Below are 21,801 nucleotides of genomic sequence, written 5' to 3' on the forward strand. Positions count from 1 at the left end.
AAGAGCGTAATTTTTGCAAAAATAACAATATTTTTCACTTTTTTTTATATGAAATTCCCCCAAAAAATAATGTAAAAATCAAAATTTTTTAACATTTTCGGCCACATTGTTTTATGCTACATATGTTTGGTAAAAATTTCTGGTGTTTTTTTTTTAACGAGTAATGGCGGCAATCTGCGATTTTTTTGTGGTACTGCGACATTGCGGCGGACAGATTGGACCCTTGACTGACATTTTTGACACTTTTGGGGGTACCAGTGACATTACTGCAGTAATCAGTGCTATATATATGCACTGTTACTGCAAAAATGACACTGGCAGGGAAGGGGTTAACTGTATTGGACAGGGAGGGGTTAAGTGTGTCCTAGGGGCGTGATTCTAACTGTAGTGGGACAATGCTATTGGTGTAAAAACAAAGATCAACGGTTCTACATAGTAGAACCGTCTGATCTGCATTTTTACACAGGGAGAATGACAGGCGGCTTGTTTACATAAGCCGCTCTGTCTTTCTCCCGCTGTACCGGCGATCGTAGTGTGACCGGCGGACATCGGGTCCGCCAGTCACACGCCCGCACTCCTCCCTGAACGAGCCTCAGCGGGCGCGCGCCTCAGCGGGCGTGCGCTCGCCCGCTATTGGCTCTAATAGCAGTGACAGGCGAGTGACGTAGATCTACATCACTCTGCCTGGCCGGGGCTGACTGCCGCAGTAAATATACTGTGCGCAGTCGGCAACCGGTTAAGTAAAACTAACGGTTCTAGGTAAAATGGTGGGGCGTGGCAGCTCTCCTGACCCTCCACTCCCAGGACCTGAAGAAGGAGGCCACGCCTCCGAAAAGCATTGTCATAGCAACCACATTTGTGTCATGTCAGGGCACCTCTCCTCTGTGCACCCGATCGTTTGTGTCCTCTGAGCGGTTGTCCGTTCTTTGTCTTGCTTGTACGGTGCCGGCTGGACTGGGCGCATGCGCACATTGGACAGCTTCCCTCGAGGCGGAAGGGTTCACCTCCAGATGTCACGGGTTGTAGGAGGCTGCCAGCAAGCATAGGAAGAGCAACTGGCTGGCGGGACTTGGAGGAGAGATTTGCCTTCTCCCTGGGAACACCGGGAATTGATCTGCTCTGCATGACTTTCATTTATGCTTGTGAGTGATGTTTTAATGGCTCTGTTTATACTTAATAAAACTGTGTTATGCTAGGGCGGTTGTGCTCTCTTTCCTTTGTTTTTTTCTATATCTTCTTTAGTAGAGGAAGAGAAGGCTAGAACCCCCATCAGATTTTTATTTTTGTCTTGTCTTGGTTTCATATTTCGCCCTACTTCCGGTCAGTAGGAACCGTTGTCAATGGAACAGGCAGCGAGCAATAGAAAATGGATGAAGGGTCTAACCCAGGGGTCTTCAAACTATGGCCCTCCAGTTGTTCAGGAACTAAAATTCCCATCATGCCTAGTCATGTTTGTGAATGTCAGAGTTTTATAATGCCTCATGGGATGTTTAGTTCTTTAACAGCTGGAGGGCCTTACCAGGATTCCTGGTCTAATCCTTCTCCACTTTATCCTAAACTAGAAAAAAAAAGTTTTTGGTTTGACTTAAACTTTAAACTAACAGTGTCAGAACAGTTTAAGCAGAATATGAGGCAAATGGTTAAACATGTAGCTTAAATGTTTGGCCACTGTTTAACCCTCATTAGGATCTGTGCTGTCAGCTTTGTGGGCCAAAGTGCAAAAAATGGCCACTATGCCAATAGGTTAAAACCTCAATTTTTTACTGAGGTATTAGTTGCAATTGCAGCACATAAAGTACGTAGACATCACCAAATTCACCAATGTTTCAGAAACACTATGGCCTCCTTTCTCAAGGTGACAGATATTACCAAAGCTTTGTCATCCAGGCATTCCTATCGGACAATAAAACCAGACCCTCAAAGTTCCCTGAATCAACCGCATACTGTGGTCAAGACCACACTGCCAGTCTAATGCCTGATGTTTGGATAATGAAGGGGAAGAGGCAAACTAATGAAATCATCCCTCTGCTCACTCTGCTTTTTACCCACTGAGCAATCCACGTGTGTGGCAGAGTCTGATTGGCTCCTAGAGATGCCTTTCCATGCAATCAGATATGAACAAATGTGCCATATTCCCCCCAACCCCTCCATCAGTTAGCAGAGATTGATAGGTGGTTGGTATGAACTCTCGGTGGGATGTTGTACCACCTTGCTTGTTACTGTAATGTAAAATGTGTCTCTTCCATATTAGAATACAGGGAGGAGGTATGAGCAAGAAATGGGGTCATGGATTTTTTGTTCTTCTGACAGTGTCTGGTGACATTCCAGTTCCCACTTTTCTAGATATATTAGGTCCCTCGATATTCAGTAGATATTTATGCAGCATGTGTATGAAATGCAGTGTGTGGGGATATCTTTGAAAGTTAATAGGTCTCAAAAGAGGTAGACTATGAAGGAGAGCAAAGGAGCTTGGGTAGAGAAGATACAAATTGTAGTATTTGGCAGAACCTCCAGAAGTCCAAATTGTCGGTGCTACATTTACATCTTCAAAGCAGTAATAAACCCAAAAGCAAACATTTATTTTATTGCAGCTTACCAATTCCTAGATGTGATGGTTGCATTCGTTATTTTTTTTAGGCTTTCTTTCTTCTATTTTCATCTGGTGATCTAGCCAGTAAGTCTCCTTTTTTCAAAACAACACACTCTCTTCCAGATGTATCAGTTACAGGGATGGGACAAACCATTTAGCATGGGCAGGGGTGCTTACAATGATCAGCTTTTTTTTTATTATTTAAAACCTTTATCCTAAAAGAAAAAAAAACTGTTTGCAATAACTGATTATAAAGTGTGAGCTTGAGTTTAGCTACAATTTGTTAGTGTATTTAAAGCTGCTAATACATTTAACACCACCCTCTTCCCTCAGACTGACAAAAATATGTAGCAGGAAACAAATTGGGCTAAAATTATGAAAAAATTTGAGTTTTCATTTTTTGGGGGAATTTTATATAGCAGAATGTAAAAAATATTGCTTTTTTTTTTAGAACTGTCACTCTTTTTTTGTTCATAGCGCAAAAAATAAAAATCGCAGAGGTGACCTTAAACCACCAAAAGAAAGCTCTATTTGTGAGGGAAAAAAGGACATACATTTTATTTGGCAGCGTTGCACGACCACGCAATTTTAGGTTAAAGTAACGCAGTGCCGAATCGCAAAAAATGGCCTGGTCTTTAACCACTTACCGCAAAGTAACGTAGATCTACGTCGGCAAACTTTGCGGTAGTATACCGGGATGATGCCTCTAGCTAGAGACACCATCCTGATACCGTGGTTTACAGCCGGCGGTCGGCTTTCCGTCAGTAACGACCGATGTGGCTCGGGAGCCGCTCGATCGTTACCCGGATTAGCGAGAGGGGACGTCCCCCCCCCTCCCGCCGCCTTCCGTGACTTTGCTTGGGGCTCCCGTCCCACCCGCCGGCTCGATGGAGTCCCGATCAATGCCGGAAACGGCTTCGATCGGGTCTCCGATGACATAACCCGGAGGCGGCGTCCATGACGTCACTTCCGGGTTACTGTGCTTGCAAAAGGCGGCAAATTTAAAAAACGGCTTTATGCAAAAACGCCGTTTTTGGCATTTTGCATATATGGAAGTGTAGTGGAGGGGTCTAGGGTCTTTTAGACCCTCGATCCCTCCATAAAGAGTACCTGTCACTGCATATTGGTGTCACAAGGGATGTTTACATTGCTTGTGACAGCAATAAAAGTGATCAGATTTTTTTTTTTTTTTAAAAACCTGTAATAAAGTTAAAAAAATAAATAAAATAGATTGGAAAAAAAAAAATTTAACCGCCCCCGTCACCGTTAGCTCGCGCACAAAAAAAAAAAACGTATACGGAAGTCGAGCCGCGAATGAAATTGCTGTTCAAACCACACATGTGAGGTATCGCCGCGATCGCCAGAGCATGGGCAATAATTTAAAAAAAAGAGCTGCACTCTAACTCTAAACTGGTAACTGTTAAATAAATTTAAAGCGTTGCCTATTGAGATCTCTATTGACCGTAGTTTGTCGCCATCCCACGGGGGGCGCAATTTTAAACCGTAACTTGTTGGGTATATATTTACTCGGCGGGACCTCATCTTTCACAATATACAAAAAAAATGGGCTAACTTTACTGTTTAGTATTTTTTAAATGCAGTGAAATGTGATTTTTCTAATTTTTTCCAAAAAAATGGCGTTTTAAAGACCGCTGTGCAAATACCGCGTGACAAAAAATATTGCAATGACCGAAATTTTATTCTCCAGAGTCTTTGCTAAAAAAATATATATAATGTTTGGGGGTTCTAAGTAGTTTTCTAGGAAAAAATACTGGTTTTAACTTGTAAACAAAAAGTGTCCGAAATAGGGCTGGGCTTAAGTGGTTAAGGGGGCAAATCCTTCCGGTCTGGAACTGATTAAAATATTACACATAAAAACAGACAGTAAACATTGCACTTATAAGTGTGGATACAGATGGCACACATATAAAAAAGCTTAGCATCAGTGTCCTGTGATTTGTTCATTGTAAAGCCCCAGCACCCACTGCTATGAGCAGGAAGATGGATCATACTGCAGACACTCCAGAAGAGCAGGTATAAGGATCAGGCACCACCGCTGAGGGATAATAGCAGGCCACTCTCATTCCTGTCATTTTGCAAGCTTGCATTCTGAAGCATTGGGCCTTTGTGCAATATCACAAGTTGGATCACATTGGTTGAGAAAAAGAAAATGACAAAAAGTGGGCATGGTTTTAATTGTGCTGAATATTGGACATGGAGTGGGGTTAAGGGGTGTCAGTGGAAGCAATAACTCCCAGCATGTGTAAGGACATACAACCCCAGAGATAGCCCCCAGCATGCGTCAAAGCCGACATTATTGACTGCCAGTATGTATCAGAGCCAGCAGTGATAACCCCCCAGCAAGTGTCAGGGCCAGCAATGATCCCCCAGCACAAAAATAACCCTCATCAAGTGTCTGGGCAAGCAATAAACCTGATTACAACAAGAACTTCCAGCACAATAACACCTCCAGCACAAAAAGAGACAGACTGAAAAGAGAGAAAGTAAGAGAGGGGGGAAAGAAAGAGCAGGGAGTAGAGAGACAGAGCAGAGGAGGTGGGATGGAAAACAGAGGAGAGGAAAGCGAGCAGAGGAGGGAGGAGAGAGGGCAGTGTAGGGAGTGGGGAGGGGGGGGGGAGCAGAAGAGAGAGTGAGAGATTGGGGGTTGGGGGGAGATAGAACAGGCGAGAGAGAGAGCAAGGGAGGGGGGACAGAAGACAATAGGGAAAATACCTTTAATTTTCTTGCATTTGAAGACCAGACAAGTGTTTAGCATAAAGACATTTTGAGGATGTGAAAGCACACCCAAGCATGGCCCCTGGTGCCAGTACTGTGAGTGACAGGTGTGGCACAGAATGGGCATTTGATTTTATGTAATCCGAATACTATCTCCCCACCACACATCCTGTTGTACAGTGGAGGATACATCACTGACTTGTGAATGTTCTCTTAGTCAGTGTCCCTCACATTAAAGTCCAGGGTAGCTATAATAACATGTTACCAGCAGGAGGTAACCAAGGCCCAAGGACAAAGTGCTACTCCACTGGAGTACTCTGGTAGCAATCAGGTAGTCGGGTCTTTTGTAGAAGCTGTGTGTGATTAAGCTAAGGCCTGGCTACCTCATGCCAGTTCTGTCTGTGGTTTGAATCACATGGCTGGAGTTGACTTGTCCAGCTACCTCTACCTCTACCTCAGCTGCTAAGAGAGGAAAATAGAGAAACGTATGTTCCCTGGGTGTTTCCAGAAACCCAGGGAGTTGTGAAAAAAGGGGTTAAAGGGGGCTACATCTGAGTATTGTGGGTAATTGGACACTCAACTACATTACCAAGCAGAATCTGCTCCCCCTGACTGTGCCCTCCTAACCCTCCTTCCTGTGCCCTCCTACCCTCCTTCCTGTGCCCTCCTAACTCCCCTACTGTGCCCTCCTAACCCCCTGTACTGTGCCCTCCTAACTCCCTCACTATGCCCAGAGCCGCCATCAGGGGGGACAACCCACACACATGTAAGGGGCCCGGGCCTCTCAAGGAGCCCCGACGTCCTGAGCGGCCCACGCACCAGAGGTATTTCTATCTGCTGCCTGAAGGCTGGATGATTGACAGCCACTAGTTTCCTGCCACCTCCCCTCCACCAATCGCGGCAGGATTGCATACCAAGGCATCTAATTGGTGGTTCCTTTGAGGAGCTTGCCGTTGCCCCGGCAATCAGGAAGTGTGGTGGAGTGGCTCAAATGATAGAGGGTCTCACGGCCATAGGACAGCTCCTGATGCCTGGGAACAGAATTAAACATTGGGGGGCATCTGGGGGTCTCATCCAATCTTCTCCTCCTGCCACTCCCCCAATGCCAGATCTCCTTCACATCACAAGCGGTAGAGCTGCAGACATTGAGGAGATAGCGCGCCAGGGAGCAGCAGGGAAAGAAGATGGAGTGAGACAGGGATCAGTTTCTCACATGCCATGGAGCCCATCCCAGCAGCCCATGGAGGAGATGGGGAGCAAAGTGCTGGATAGGGCTCAGAGGGGATTGGCAGGAATTGACACGCCTCTCCAGTCATTAGCATGCAATGACAGGGCTTCCATCTACCCCTTTTCTGAATCGATGTACTGGCTCCCCCCCCCTGCAGATGTTGGTGAGTGGCTGTGTTTAGGCACATGTACTAAGTGAAACATTATGTTACAGGTAGGGGTTGGATTATAGTACTTTGATATCTCACAATTAATGTATCCCTCCCCCCCCCCCCCAAGTCACTTTTCATATGTGTCTGCTATTTATAGAATCTGCCCAGTCATTGCTTTGTGTCTAAGATCTTCATGTTCCCATCCAATCTCCCTTCACTATGCTTGCTTCTATGCCTATAATGTTTGTGAGCCCGATCCAGTCATTTTATCACTACAGAGTGCTGCACAAATATTCCAGCAAGAATCCCTAATATCAGGTCTGGAAAACATTACTGTGATTGCCTCATGCCTGGTGGAGGGACTGCGGCTATTTTAGATTGCTGCATTTTACCAATTTTCCATGCAATTCTGTCACTCTGGATATCAGATTTTGCTACTATTACTTTCTGCTGATTTATCACTTCTTTCTGCTGTCGGGGCCAAAAAAATAATAACAAAATGAATGACACTGTTCACTGCCTATTGACATGGGATGGAGGAGGAGGGAACATGGGATGAAGGAGCAGTAGGACATGGGATGGAGGAGGAGGCAACATGGGATGGAGGAGGAGGATGACATGGGATGGAGAACATGGGATGGAGAACATGGGATTGCGGAGGAGGGGGGCATGGGATGGAAGAGGAGGAAGACATAGGACGGAGGACATGGAATGGCGGAGGAGGGGGGCATTAGATGGAAGAGGAGGAGGACATGGGATGAAAGAGGAGGAGGACATGGTGAGGAGGAGGAGGGGGCATTGGGATGAAGGAGGAGGTGACATGGGATGGAGGAGGAGGGGGCATGGGGTGGATAAGGGGACATGGGATGGAGGAGGACATGGGATGGAAGAGGAGGATGACATGGGATCGGGGGATGAGATTGTAAGAGGAGGACATGGGATGGGGGAGATGAGATTGTAAGAGAAGAACATTGGATGGGGGAAGATGTGATTGTAAGAAGAGGACATGGGATGGGTAGTTGGGACTGAAGGAAGAGGAGGAAGAGGACATGGAGTGGAGGAGATGGGACTGGTGAAGGAAGAGGACATGTGATGGAGGAGGAGGGATGGGATGGGGGAGATGAGATTGTGAGAGGAGGAGAGGAGATGGGGAGATGGGACTGAAGGAGGAGGGGGAAGTGGGAAGAATGAGGGGGAAATGGTATGGAACTCGGTGGGATGGTCAGTGAGCAGATTCGGTAGGACGGCCAATGAGCAGGCCCTAGGGAATGTTGGTGGCCAGGCCTGAGGGGCCCAGACATAAAGCTGTGTAAGGGGCCTCAAAATTTCTGATGGCTGCCCTGACTGTACCCTCTACATTACAAAGCAGAAACAATATTTTAAATATAATTTAGTGAAGGACATCTGGGAGAGATGAGTCTCTTGTAATACTGCCACAGTAGTGGAATATCCATGGTGTTTGCATAGAACTTATCAGCACTTTGAAGGAATGTTGAGACATCTAACATAATTAGTAAGTGAGGTAGCAATTAACATTGCTGTAGCTGAAAGAGACAGTAGAGAATTGGAGAGAGAGAGAGGTTCAGACGAGACAGACAGAAGAACATAAATAAACTGGTTGAATAAGATATTTTAACAGCTAAACTGGGGCATCTGTTACATTAAGTGTGCCAAGAAAGTGTCAAGAGTTCAAGTTGCAAACACCCTCAGAAGGAACGCGGGAGATTCAGAGCCCTTTGTGAGGTCATCACAGCTTATGCATAGTTTAAACCAAAATCTTTCTAAGGTAGGCACAGGTATATGTCTACATGCTGTGGAGGAGCTTGAAAGTGATTCCACTTGACAGATCACCCGTGTGTGAGCAGTGCACTCACAAACACAGTGTAAAGCTAAACTTTAAACAAGCTACCTGTATTTCAGAATAAGCGTGCAAAACAGTAAAAAGCTTGTCTAATGTGTTGAGGGTCAAGGTGAGTGGAGCTGAGATTGGTGCCATGCCACTGTAAGTCTTGTTTTCAGAGCTTGTCTGTTTTGTCTTTCACATGGTAAAGCAACAAGGAGAAAGGCATCATACCAGCCATAATATCAGCCATAGGACCTGAAATATGAATGAGTTAAATGTAAACATTCAAGCAACCAGACACAACTGGCAAAGAAACTAGTTCAAAACTGTTAAAAAACAACAACTTCTCCTTCTCTTAAGCATTGTGAATTGTACAACTAAAACTTGGGCATTTACTGTATGGAAAAGAAGGGCTAAATGTTCTTAAGAATAAGAGGGTGGGTGCCTGGCTAATTATTAGGGCTTAGGGCTCAGTCATTGCCAGTGGTGTTGATGAGGGAGGGTCGTTTACTGAGGGATCTAGTTCATCCATTTAGAAGGAGTGGATGTAATGATGTCAAGTTTGTGGCAGAATTCTGCAGGATTGCCAGGGAATCTTAGCACTACCAAGTTTTTCTGTTTTTCCTCAAGACATGGTTGGGAAACCCTATCTATATTGAATGTTGATTGCATGTAGGAGCTCTAGATGTGGCTTGAGAGTTCATCAACAGGCAAGGGTTTCTGAAGCCAAATCACATTTGAGGTTAAGCTCCATCAAAGTCTGTTTCTGAGGAGACTGAGTTGGCTACTATGAAGAAAAGGATCCCATTGTGGACAGAGTGTGACAATTATATCCCTTTGGTTGTCCCCCAGCACTCCACTGGGCCATTCTTTTTAAGCTATATGAGAATTGAGTCCACATCGAAGTGATGTAAAACTGCAGAGTTTGCCCTGGTCTAGACAAAGCAGCATTTTAGCAAGATCTGTTTTTGATGGCAGAGATTTGGTTATGGTAGCTATGGATATTTTAGATGCTTGGTCTGAGTCAGAAAAGCCAGCAGAAATTGTCAAGAAGTGACAGTAAGAGGCACCGTACCAAGTCTCAGAGCCACTCATAGTTAGGTAGGCCACTGCAGTTGAGGCAACTACAAGCAATGAGTGAATTAGCCTGAATTTTATGAACTCAGAATATAGTGCCCCATAGAACCCACTAAAGTCTATGGGAGCTAAATCTTGTAATGGTTTTTTGGCCTTTTTTAAAGGCCGATTTGCAAGCTTTTGTTTAAAAAAAGGCATAGGTAGCTGGTGACTACCATGTGGGACATGGTCGTTTCCAGTCTCTGAGAGTATATCTGTTAATAATGGTCAAATTGATTTTAAACCCACTTTTAAAAACTTGCTCACAGGCATTGTATTAATTACAGAAGAGATACCATTGGTCTCTTCTTCCATTAAGGCTTCCTATTGTCTGTCAGCTGTGATGTACACTGCGTGATATGACTCACATGCGGATTATCAGGAGTGATGTTATTGTAGCTAGGGCTGCCAGCATTGCTGCAGAGGTTGAAGGGGTGGGGTGGGGGTCAGCCTGTCAGTGCTCAGACCATACGCCACACACTGCATCAGATTGGTCTGCATGGCTGTCCTCCTAGAAGGAAGCCTCTTCTAAAGATGATGCAAAAGAAAGCCCGCAAACAGTTTGCTGAAAACAAAAAGACTAAGGACATGGATCTCAGAAAAGTGAGTACACCCCTCACATGCTTGGTAAATATTTTTTTGTTATATATTTTAATGTGACAACACTGAAGAAATGACACTTTGCTACAATGTAAAGTAGTGAGTGTACAGCTTTATAACAGTGTAAATTTCAAAAGACTAAGGACTGTTATGTCCTACCACAATGTAGCAAAGTTGAGGGCTTATATGGGGGGATTTTAATGGTACTTAATAACGGGTTAGACCAACCATTATAAAAAACTACAAACTTTATTCCAAAAAATTGTTTACATTATACAAAAAGAAGACAAATGCACATAAACATTTTGATTATTGGACTGTTTTTATAAAAAACACACAGTTTGCTCCTTCACTAATAAACCTCAGTTGACCCGCCATAACGGCTAGATCCACCAACAAAAGCCCAACATGTTTTGCTGTCGCTTCTTCAGGGACCTGTGACAGTAATGAGGTAGTTTCTAAGGTTCTACATTGGAAGACAAATATATATGGTACAGATACATAAACAAAAAACATAACTTATTTCTTTCGCTGAGTGCATAACCACCACCCCCTGGCATCCAAGCATCCTAAAATGCCCCGCCACCATCAATGACTGGTTGGAAAATATCATGGAGTAGTGCACATGCACACCCCGGACCATAGTCTGGGGGGGCGAGTGCAGGAGCAGGTATGAGGTAATACATGGTAAGGAAAAGTACTCCCCAAAAGATATCCAAATTGTGTTTCAATACATGCACTAATAGACGCATATCTCACCAGCAAGTGTGATCATTTAACATAAGAGAGTTTTATCACATGCCAATAAGCAAATGATCGCATACCAAGAGGTTTGGAGCTTTAACTTGAGTATTAAACAGTGTCAGGCCATAAGGAAAAACGCAAGGTATATAGATGCATTGATGTTGTACTGCTTCTGAAAAGGGGGAGTTCCTTTACGAACGGTATGAGATATCTCATGTGTATAGGTAGCTGGAAAAAATCATATATCATTTATTTTACAAAAAAAGTCATGGAGTTACCTAAAGATAATCATACTAAGATCTCAAGATAGCAAACCTACTATAAGTAGAAACCCTCATACTATTGGAGTGATGTTTGTTTCACCTCAGTACAGGTGTGACTAGAGACCAAGGATGGGCGTCAGCCCTCTAAGTCACTTTGATTTAGAGGAATACCCCAAAGCTCCACAGGTGAACTGGGCTGCCTAAAATAGAAAGGTTGAACTGTTTCAAAAATATGTTTACACCAAAAAAGTTACCTCTGTCATATATGGCAGTCAGACACAGTCAGTACAACATACCTTCAATGCAGCCACATCTATTTCCTTCCCACGGCCTGCCGCCTTGATGGCGGCTCCCTCTATAAATACTGGCTCCAACCCGGCGTCACTTCCGCCGGAAGTGACGAACGCCGGGTCCGTTCTCAAACTGCGCATGCGTCACATGGGGCGCGTGCACAGTGCCCATAGGATGGGGCCTACGGATGATCCGAGGTCCCAAAAGACCATAGGGAGACTAGAGACCGAACCAGCAGACTCTGTCCTCCAATGAAGATACCGCACACTCGTCCCCCACAGCAAAAGCACCAGGATATGTGCTCCTAGTGGTCATCGCCAGAAGGATACCCTAGATACCATGTAATTGATGGGGATATCTCCACCCAGCGAAAATTGCAACAACCTTTCCATTAAAAAACATCATTCAAAACAAATTGCATTACTATCAGTTAACAATTTTTTCAAAAACAGCACCTCACATAATCTTTCCATACATTTAGTATATATTAAATACATATGTGTACATATAAAGCATTAATGGATGTTACTTATGTTAATTATATGTTCTTGAAACAAAAACAATCTTGGATCTATATTCCCCTAATATCATGACAACCCATAATATAACGCCGGTGGATAACCAGCATCACATCATGGACACAAAACACAAAGTTACACATAAAAAAGGGACATACAACCGAAATAAATGAAACACACAAAAAGACTAAACTACATCCAGAAAACCAATACACCTCGTCTAGTGAGTGCACTGAGCACCATGGAGCCTTCAGAGGTCACACTGAACAGATGGTTAGTCTAATTCCACAGCATATTTTTTAAAGCCAAGATCCTCCCCGGTCGGAACTTGTGTATCAAAACAGGAATGATTTCCTCATAATCTGCACATCAAATTAGAAAAGGGGAAAAAAAGGGGAATATTTGATGGTACAAACTATAGGAATATTGGGACCCCCCCCCCTACTTTTTCCTTACCAAGTATTACCTCATACCTGCTCCCGGACTCGTCCCCCCAGACTATGGTCCGGGGTGTGCACTACTCCATTATTTTTTCCAACCAGTCATTGATGGTGGCAGGGCATTTTAGGATGCATGGATGCCAGGTGTTGGTGGTTATGCACTCAGCGAAAGAAATAAGTTATGTTTTTTGTTTATGTATTATTGCTCTCACTCTCTCATACTGGTCATTGGAAGTTCAACATGGCACCTCATGGCAAAGAACTCTCTGAGGATCTGAAAAAAAAAGAATTGTTGCTCTACATAAAGACAGCCCAGTCTATAAGAAGATTGCCAAGATCCTGAAACTGAGCTGCAGCATGGTGGCCAAGACCATACAGCGGTTTAACAGGACAGGTTCCACTCAGAACAGGCCTTGCCATGGTCGACCAAAGAAGTTGAGTGCACGTGCTCAGCGTTATATTCAGAGGTTGTCTTTGGGAAATAGACGTATGAGTGCTGCCAGCATTGCTGCAGAAGCTGAAGGGGTGGGAGGGTTAGCCTGTCAGTGCTCAGACCATACGTCACACACTGCATCAAATTGGTCTGCATGGCTGTTGCAATTTATTGCAAATAATCCCGTAATGTGTTTAATATATGTATTTCCTATTACCCACAGCAACCTCTAGGGGTCATAATGCAGTATATTCCTAATTAGAGTATTTCAGGAAACTGCTTCATTATGGCCTCTAGATGGAGCTGACAGTTATAGAAAATACGCATATTAGAAACATTATGGGGATTTTTTGTGATAGTATTGGGCATGCAGAGGCATTTGCATAACAATTTGTTTTATAAATGAGCCCCAATAACTTTGGCAAGCATGAACTTTGTGGGTATTTTTTCATTAAAGACTCCTGTTAAGTCAGTCAGACAGGCCTTGTCTGTTAGACATGCAGTAAGGTAATAGGATTAAAAAATACATATTTGCCATGCAGCACTACTAAACAGGTAGCAGCACCTGTGCATATAAAGAACAAATATGGCTGCATTCATGTACCTATATAGCATTATCACAAACTTTACATAGAAACAAGACTTTAATAAAATGATCATGTTGATAAGACTATATATAGTACATTGTTTACTTGCTTATAAAACAAATAAAAAGGCTATAGTTCCACTTTGACTCAATTGCCTGCGATTTCCCAGGTCTTTAAGACTAGACATATTGGTTGCAATGACCTGTTTTAACTGTGAAACGGATAGTATCTCTCTTGTAATGAGATGGGAATGTTTCCAGACATGTAGATTAGTCACAGTTAGTTGCTGGGATACCACTGACTCAAATATCCATAAGTCATAAGTGGCTGAAATTACTACAGATTCCATGCATAGCTAGATGTCTGTATTTGCTATCCCCAATGATATGTTAATATGTTTCTAATATGAGCTCATGAGTCATTACAGTAGATAATGTTGGTGTTCACTATGTCTCTTGCCCATTTGTCCTTAAACGTAACCAGACTCCATATTTTTTTTTTTCAACCTTGTATTGGTCTTATAAAATTATAAAGGAATATGTGTCTGAAATTTTTATTTTTAGGGCTTTTTTTTAGTTTTTTGGAGTTGTGAGACTTTTCAGCTGGATCCCAGCGTTCATAGCTGTGGGTGACCCAAGAGCTCTCCTGGGGAAATATCAATTAGACTGGTTGGAAAAGTTGAAGGGCTAGGCCACCCAGAACTGAAGGATTAAAACATAAATTTCTAACATCCTTCAATCACTATTGGTCAGGTCTTTGTTCCTTGTTTTCCTTACACAACTGCTGTGGCCTCTATGAGGAGTTATTCTCCCTGCTGGATTTTTATTTATCTTATTTTATGAAAAATGCACCAGAATAGCTAGAACATGCACATGGAGATGGGAACATCCAAAACTTTCAGTTGGAGGGGAAAAGAACTGGAATATTGGGAAGGAGTTGTCACTGTTACCTGATGCGTACGGAGCTGGAGGATAACTCCAAGATGTCCACCATGCTCCAGTTATGATAACTATGGGGTAGAATGTCGCTGCAAGAAAGCCTTCTCCAGCATAGTGCTAAGAATTCGACCTGAGAACAGTTGGATCATTTATGCCACCTCTAAAGTCTAAAAACAGAGTTAGCAATGCTCCTTGCAGAGATCACCACTGTGTCACTTTGATTCTCTTATCTCTTGCCAGATCTATGCTATTAATCTGTGTGGGGTGTGATAATGCTCAAAATACAACTGCTTGGAGGATGTGGAAATTTGAAGGAGAAAAAGGATAAAATACACAGGTGCAACCCCTGTCTGCTTAAAAAAGTACAAGGGGAGGCTATAATCCTGTATGCAAAATTATCATTGACCTAAACTAGATACATTTAAGCAAATTTAAGCTGTTTGCCGTAAGCCTCAGCTAGCGATGAGAAATTTGTTATGTGTCTGGCACATGGAGCTATTGAATCAGAAGATACAATCTGATTAGTGGGATGTTACTGTTATTTTTTTCTTAACAATATAGTGTATGCTAACATAGTTAAAGTTTTTAAATGCTACTTTTAAAACCCCCAGCTAACTGTGCAGCACTGTATAAAAGTGTTGTAGAATGTTCATATTTTTTTCATTACTCCTAAATGTCCTTCACTGGAAATGTTGAAAGGTATGTCTGTGTGAAGTATGCACAACATTCTACATCTGTGAACAGCCTCCTTGGCTGATAGTATGCTGATTCATTCTTTGTGGTTCAGAGCATTGCTCTCACAGGGGTCCCACACCATACAGATCTGCTTAACGTTTTCCTGAATATCTGTTTTGTATCTGGAATCAATCCCATTCTATTTACAGCTCCAGTGCTCTGATAAAGGATAGCAACAGCTAAGTTGGAAAACCACATAGTAGTTCTTCATTTGGGCAAATCTTTGTCCCATTATCAAACAACTTTTTCCTAAGTGCTGCAAAGAAACATTTTTTATATGAAATATAGATTAAAGCCAAGATGAGTCTTATAGCATTTCTGAGCATTGTATTAAGTTCTGTCGAAACTGGGCTACACCACATTCAACAGTGAATAAATGTGTTTCTTTTATCTCTACTTCCTTTGTATTGGCATGTTGAAGGAAGAGATAGCAGATGGCGAATCTGACATACATATTTTCAATGTGCTTATTACAACTGGAAAGAAAATGATCATAACTAAATTCCTATGGGGTATAGTGTGCTAGTAGTATTGAGTAAACACAATGAAAAAGTAATAAATCCTTTTATTATAACTTAGCAGCTAAAACCTGTATCCACATCAAACCTGGCCATACAGAAGTGGTAAAGCTTTGCTGGACCTGCATCTTATATAAACAACAGCTGGCAGCAAGAGGGAAAGTGGACCCTGCATAGTTTTCAGATCAATGGCTGCTTCCAGCTGCACTTACAGGAGGCCTACTTCTGCTTTGCCATATGTTGTAATGCCACCTTCACTTTCCTTAGCATTATAACGCCCAAGACTCAAGCAAGACTCAATTGAAAACGAGGGCTACTTTGGGTAGCATAATACCGCACGAGGCCCAGATAACCATGCTTAACGTGCCTTATGAAGCAACAGAACAAAAGTTATGGGGGGATAGGATTGGAGTTTATCAGTAGAAAATAAAGAGTCATTGCTTTGATAACATGCTATAATGATTTAATTTTAGTTGCTGTAGAGCCACAATGGAAAGTGGTATTACTCTGCTAAAAACTTTCTTGGCAGCAGGAAGGCATATGCTAGACCCAGCCAACTATCCATATTTTGTATTTTTTTAAATGGGGTAATGACTTCGGGTTCATTTCATAAATCAACTCACAAAGAAGAGGACCAGATAATAGCAGTCCAAAACATATTCAGAAACCAACTGGGATTTTTAGGGACTTTAAAGGTTCTGTACTAGAGGCAACAGTAACACAGTTAAGAAGTATAAAAATACATATTTTATCATTCACAATTTGTTGATAAAATAACAACTAGTTGTATTGATATGCGTCTGCAATTTTACTAAAAATCATAAAATAGTGCAAAATCCCATTGTAAAAAAAGACTTATTCATAGTCCATTTAGTGATTTTTTTTGCACATTCTTGAAATTCAAGTCTGGACCACTGATTCTTCAAGGACCAAATGCAATACTATATAGAATTTTAATAAAACAATAGTTATGCCTACATTTATTTCACATGTATAACCAAATGACATTTTTTCAAATGTTTAGCCAACTGGCTTAATAGAACTTCCAACAGCAAATAAATATTTGGTATAGTTAATACCCCGCACTACCAGATGGCCACCAATGGTGAAAATAACCCAAACTAACCCCCAGCCACAAATGGCCAGGGGATGGTGTCAAGGCACTGGACCACACAGGGAGCAGACCAAGGCTGCAACAGGACACCAACCAATGACTTAGCTGCAAATTAAATTATATAATATGCAGCTATTCATATATACTGGTAACAATAAGCTATTGCAAGAATCCTTGCATTTTGCCAAGGCACCCCTGAAGAAATGTGAGGGCACCCTGGTTGAAAAATTTGTAAGGAGATTATTGCTGTTCAGATGCCTTCCATGATTTACACTTTATGCCCACAGGTGCGATCACATCTTCCCTCATTCAACCCCACCACTATAGATGAGGTTGCTAAACTACTTGCTAACGTCCACTTAACCACCTGCCCTCTGGATCCTGTTCCCTCGCAAATGCTACGTTCACCCTCTGGCCCTATTCTACGCTCTCTAACCCACATCTTCAATCTCTCCCTCTCTTCTGGCATCTTCCCCAACTCTCTAAAACATGCACTAGTCAGTCTCATACTTAAAAAGCCCTCACTGGACCTAACCAATCTTAACAACCTACGCCCTATTTCCTTGCTCCCCTTTTTATCCAAACTTCTTGAATGTCTGGTCTACAACCGACTGTGCGACCACCTTGCTGAGAATAACCTCCTTGATCCCCTTCAGTATGGATTTCGGCCTCAATACTCCACTGAAACTGCTCTCCTAAAAGTGACAAACGATCTACTAATGGCCGAAACCAATGGACACTATTCTTTACTCCTACTTCTGGACCTTTCTGCTGCCTTTGATACGGTTGACCATCCCCTCCTCCTCAAAAAACTCCATGCCTTTGGTCTCTGTGACTGTACTCTTCACTGGTTATCTCCCTACTTATCCAACTGCACCTTTATCGTTACTTACAATTCTACTTCCTCCTCTCCTCTTCCCTTCTCTGTTGGGATCCCCCAAGGCTCTGTACTTGGACCCCTCCTATTTTCAATCTACACCTCCTCTCTGGGTCAGCTGATAGCCTCCCACGGCTTCCAATACCATCTCTATGCTGACGATACCCAAATCTATTTATCCACCCCTCAACTTTCTCCCTCAGTCTCCTCACGTATCACTAATTTGCTATCAGATATATCAGTCTGGATGTCACACCACTTCCTCAAACTCAGTCCATCCAAAACCGAGCTTATAATTTTTCCTCCACCACGTGCCCCTTCCCTGGATCTCTCTGTCAATATCAATGGCACTACCATCAGCCCATTACCGCATGGCAAGGTCCTAGGTGTTGTCCTGGACTCTGAACTCTCCTTCAAGACCCACATCCAATCGCTGTCCAAATCTTGCCGCCTCAACTTCCGCAACATCTCCAAAATACGGCCCTTATTAACCAAAGACTCAACAAAGCTCTTAGTTCACTCCCTGGTCATCTTGCACCTGGACTACTGCAATTCCCTTTTCATTGGCTTACATCTACACAGGCTATCCTCCCTTCAATCCATCATGAATGCCGCTGCCAGACTCATCCACCTTACCAATCGCTCAGTGTCCGCTGCTCCTCTCTGTCAAGTCCTCCACTGGCTTCTGCTCACCCAACAAATTAAATTAAAAATACTAACAACATCTTACAAAGCAATCCACAGCTTAGCCCCCAGCTACATCACTAACCTAGTCTCAAAATACCAACCTAATCGCTCTCTTCGTTCCTCTCAAAACCTCCTGCTCTCTAGCTCTCTCGTCACCTCCTCCCATGCTCGCCTCCAGGACTTTACCAGAGCCTCTCCAATCCTATGGAACTCCTTACCCTTTTCTGTCCGATTATTTCCTACTCTATTAGCTTTTAGACAATCTCTGAAAACCCTCCTCTTCAGAGAAGCCTATCCTACCCACACCTAAGAACTATACCTCCATTTTCTCCATCAGCCAATCCCCCACGGCTATTGCCTTTTGTTTCACTTGACCCTCCCTTCTAGATTCTAAGCTCCAATGAGCAGGGCCCTCTAATTCCTCCTGTATTGAATTGTATCTTAACTGTATTGTCTTCCCTCACATTGTAAAGCGCTGCGCAAACTGTTGGCGCTATATAAATCCTGTATAATAATAATAAAAAGGCTGGGCTAAACATTTGAAACAAATATAATTTGGTTATACTTGTAAAATATGTGTATGTATTGCAATTGTTTTATTAATATTCTAGATATTATTGCATTTGGTCCCTGAAGAAGCAGCAGTCAAAGTTGCGAAACAAGTGGGACTTGAATTTAAAGAACACGCAATAAAATCACTAAATGGACTAAGTATTAGTCTTTTTAGCATGGAATATTGCAATATTTTATGATATTTCTGAAAATGGAAGAAGCATATCAATACAACTAGTTGTTATTTTATTAACACATTCTGACTAATACAATTTGTATTTAAAAACTTCCTAATTGTGTTAATGTTGATTCTAGTACAGAGACTTTAAAGTCCCTTACTAGTGGAATCAGTTAGTTCCTGATTCCCCTCCCTCCTCTCACCTCCTCCTCTCCCCCCTTACCCTTTCCCCAGCTCCTCTCCCCCCCCCCTCCTCCTCCTCCCCCTCCTCCTCCCCCTCCTCTCCTCCTCCTCCTCCTCTCCTTCCCCCCTCCCCCTCCTCCTCTCCTCCCCCTCTCCCCTCCTCTTCCTCCTCTCCTCCCCCTCCTCCCCTCCCCCTCCTCCCCCCTCCTCTCCTCCCCCTACTCCTTTCCTCCCCCCTCTTCCATCCTCCTCCTCCCCTCCCCCTCCTCCCTCCTCCTCCCCTCCCCCTACTCCTTTCCTCCCCCCTCCTCCATCCTCCTCCTCTCCTCCTCCCTCCTCTTCCTTTCTTCCCCCCCACCTCCCTCATCCTCCCTCCCCCTCCTCCTTTCCTCCCCCCTCCTCCCCCACCTCGCTCCTCCTCTCCTCCCCCTTCTTCTTTCCTCCCCCCTCCTCCTCCCTCCCCCTCCTCCTTTCCTCCCCCCTCCTCCTCCGGATCTCCTAAGTGACAGGCAGGGTCAGATTGCAGGGTTCAGCTGAACCTGCGATCTGTCCTTGTGTCACATAGTCCCCTCCCCCCACACACGTCAGTAAGCACCAGGCATACATTAACCCCTTGATCACCAATAAAAATTAACCCCTTCCCTGCCAGTGTCATTTTTACAGTAACAGTGCATATTTATAGCACTGATTACTGTAGTAATGTCACTGGTACCCCCAAAAGTGTCAAAAATGTCAGTCAGGGGACCGATCTGTCCACCGCAATGTCGCAGACCCGCAAAAAAAATCGCCAAAAATGATACAAATCTTTCTCTTAGTTAGTAAATGCAATAACTTTTGCGCAAACCAATCAAAATACGCTTATTGCATTTTTTTTTTTACCAAACATAGGTAGCAGAAAACAAATTGGCCAAAAATTAAAAACAAAATTAGATTTTTACATGTTTTTGGGGGGGGGGGAATTTCATATAAAAAAATGTGAAAAATATTGTTATTTTTTCAAAATTTACGCTCTCTTTTTGTTTATAGCGCAAAAAGTAAAAATTGCACAGGTGATAAAACCACCAAAGAAAGCTCTGTTTGTGGGGAAAAAAGGACGTAAATTTCGTTTGGGTACGGCGTAGCACGACTGCGCAATTGTCAGTTAAAGTCGCACAGTGCCGAATCGCAAAAAGTGGCCCAGACGTAAGACAGCAAAATCCTCCGGTTTTAAAGTGGTTAAGCAACGATAGCCTCTGAACTGTCCCGTTTCACTTACCTGTAAGAAGAAATACTTACCTTGAAAATGTCTTTTCCAGTGCTGCCATCTCAGGTGTGGGCAGCTGAAGCCGGAGCGTGTCCTCTCAGTGACGTCGGAGTCCCAGAATGCCCTGCTCGTCACTTCCGGTGCAGGCACATCATCCCTGAACAGCTTCTGGGCATGCCCAGAAGCTGTTCAGCAGGGAATGACACGCCTGCAGTGGAAGTGATGAGTGTCTCCGGTGCAGTCACATTGACTCCTGGGAATGATGATGCTCATCTCCCAGGAGTCAATGCAAGGAGGAGTGACGTAGTGGGCCGCGGCTGCAGAGGGAGGAAAAGGAAGGAAGGTAAGTATATTTTCATTAAAAACAATTATGGTGTGGTTAAACAGAGCTAAAACCCCAAACAATTATCAATGAGTCCAGTATTTACAGTAAAAAAGTCCACATTTAAATCATATGAAAATAGTGCTGCCGTGACCATCCAAAAAATTAGCCTTTCACCACCAATTACCTCTAAGTGCAATGTTTGCTCACCTTCTGAGATGACCTTTTCAGGTCAAAAAACGCCTTTGAGATGTTAGCCTTGCAGACCTGGAATCCTGTTTAGGTAACCTTCAAGCATGTTGTCCCCTTTAAGGGGCTTGCGTGGATAAACTCCGCTCCACAGGGTTACTCAAACATATGAAAGGAATAGGCTCATAGTGCAATATGTAATCTACAAGTAGCTTTAATAAAGATCCACTAAACCACTCACATAAAAATGTCTTGTACATAGCATAAAACACACACATCTGCAAATCACTTCCTCACTGCCTTTCAGGTAAGGGAGACACTGGAAGTGACATCACAGGCCTCGCTCAACGCGTTTCATCACATGTCACGTGACTTCCTCAGGGTAGGGAGCCTAGTGATGGACGCTGGGACGTATAGCCACTGCTTGTTTACTGGTAGCCATAGTGACTGGTGATTCATTGCAATGTCAAACACAGGTGTGAAAATAATAATGCTGTTTTACAACAACCCAAATGAATAAAGAGATTATATATATATATATATATATATATATACACACACGCATAAATACATATATACACACATACACATATACATACATATACATATATATATATATATATATATATATATATATATATATACTGGCCACTACACTGAATGCTAAAATATGTTAAAAATATATTTAATAAATGTAACCTAAAAATACTCCTAATTTCTGTATC

The 21,801-nt window shown here is 43.1% G+C and overlaps 1 protein-coding gene across 1 annotated transcript in view; it reads left to right on the forward strand.

The window, feature by feature from the left end:
- The window catches only part of PCOLCE2 (procollagen C-endopeptidase enhancer 2), a 101,994-nt gene that overhangs the window by 21,861 nt on the left and 58,332 nt on the right, over window positions 1-21,801 (forward strand). The window lies entirely within an intron of this gene.

The sequence above is a fragment of the Pelophylax lessonae genome (genome assembly GCF_965119305.1).
Source record: "Pelophylax lessonae genome assembly, chromosome: 3".
NCBI lineage: Eukaryota > Metazoa > Chordata > Amphibia > Anura > Ranidae > Pelophylax > Pelophylax lessonae.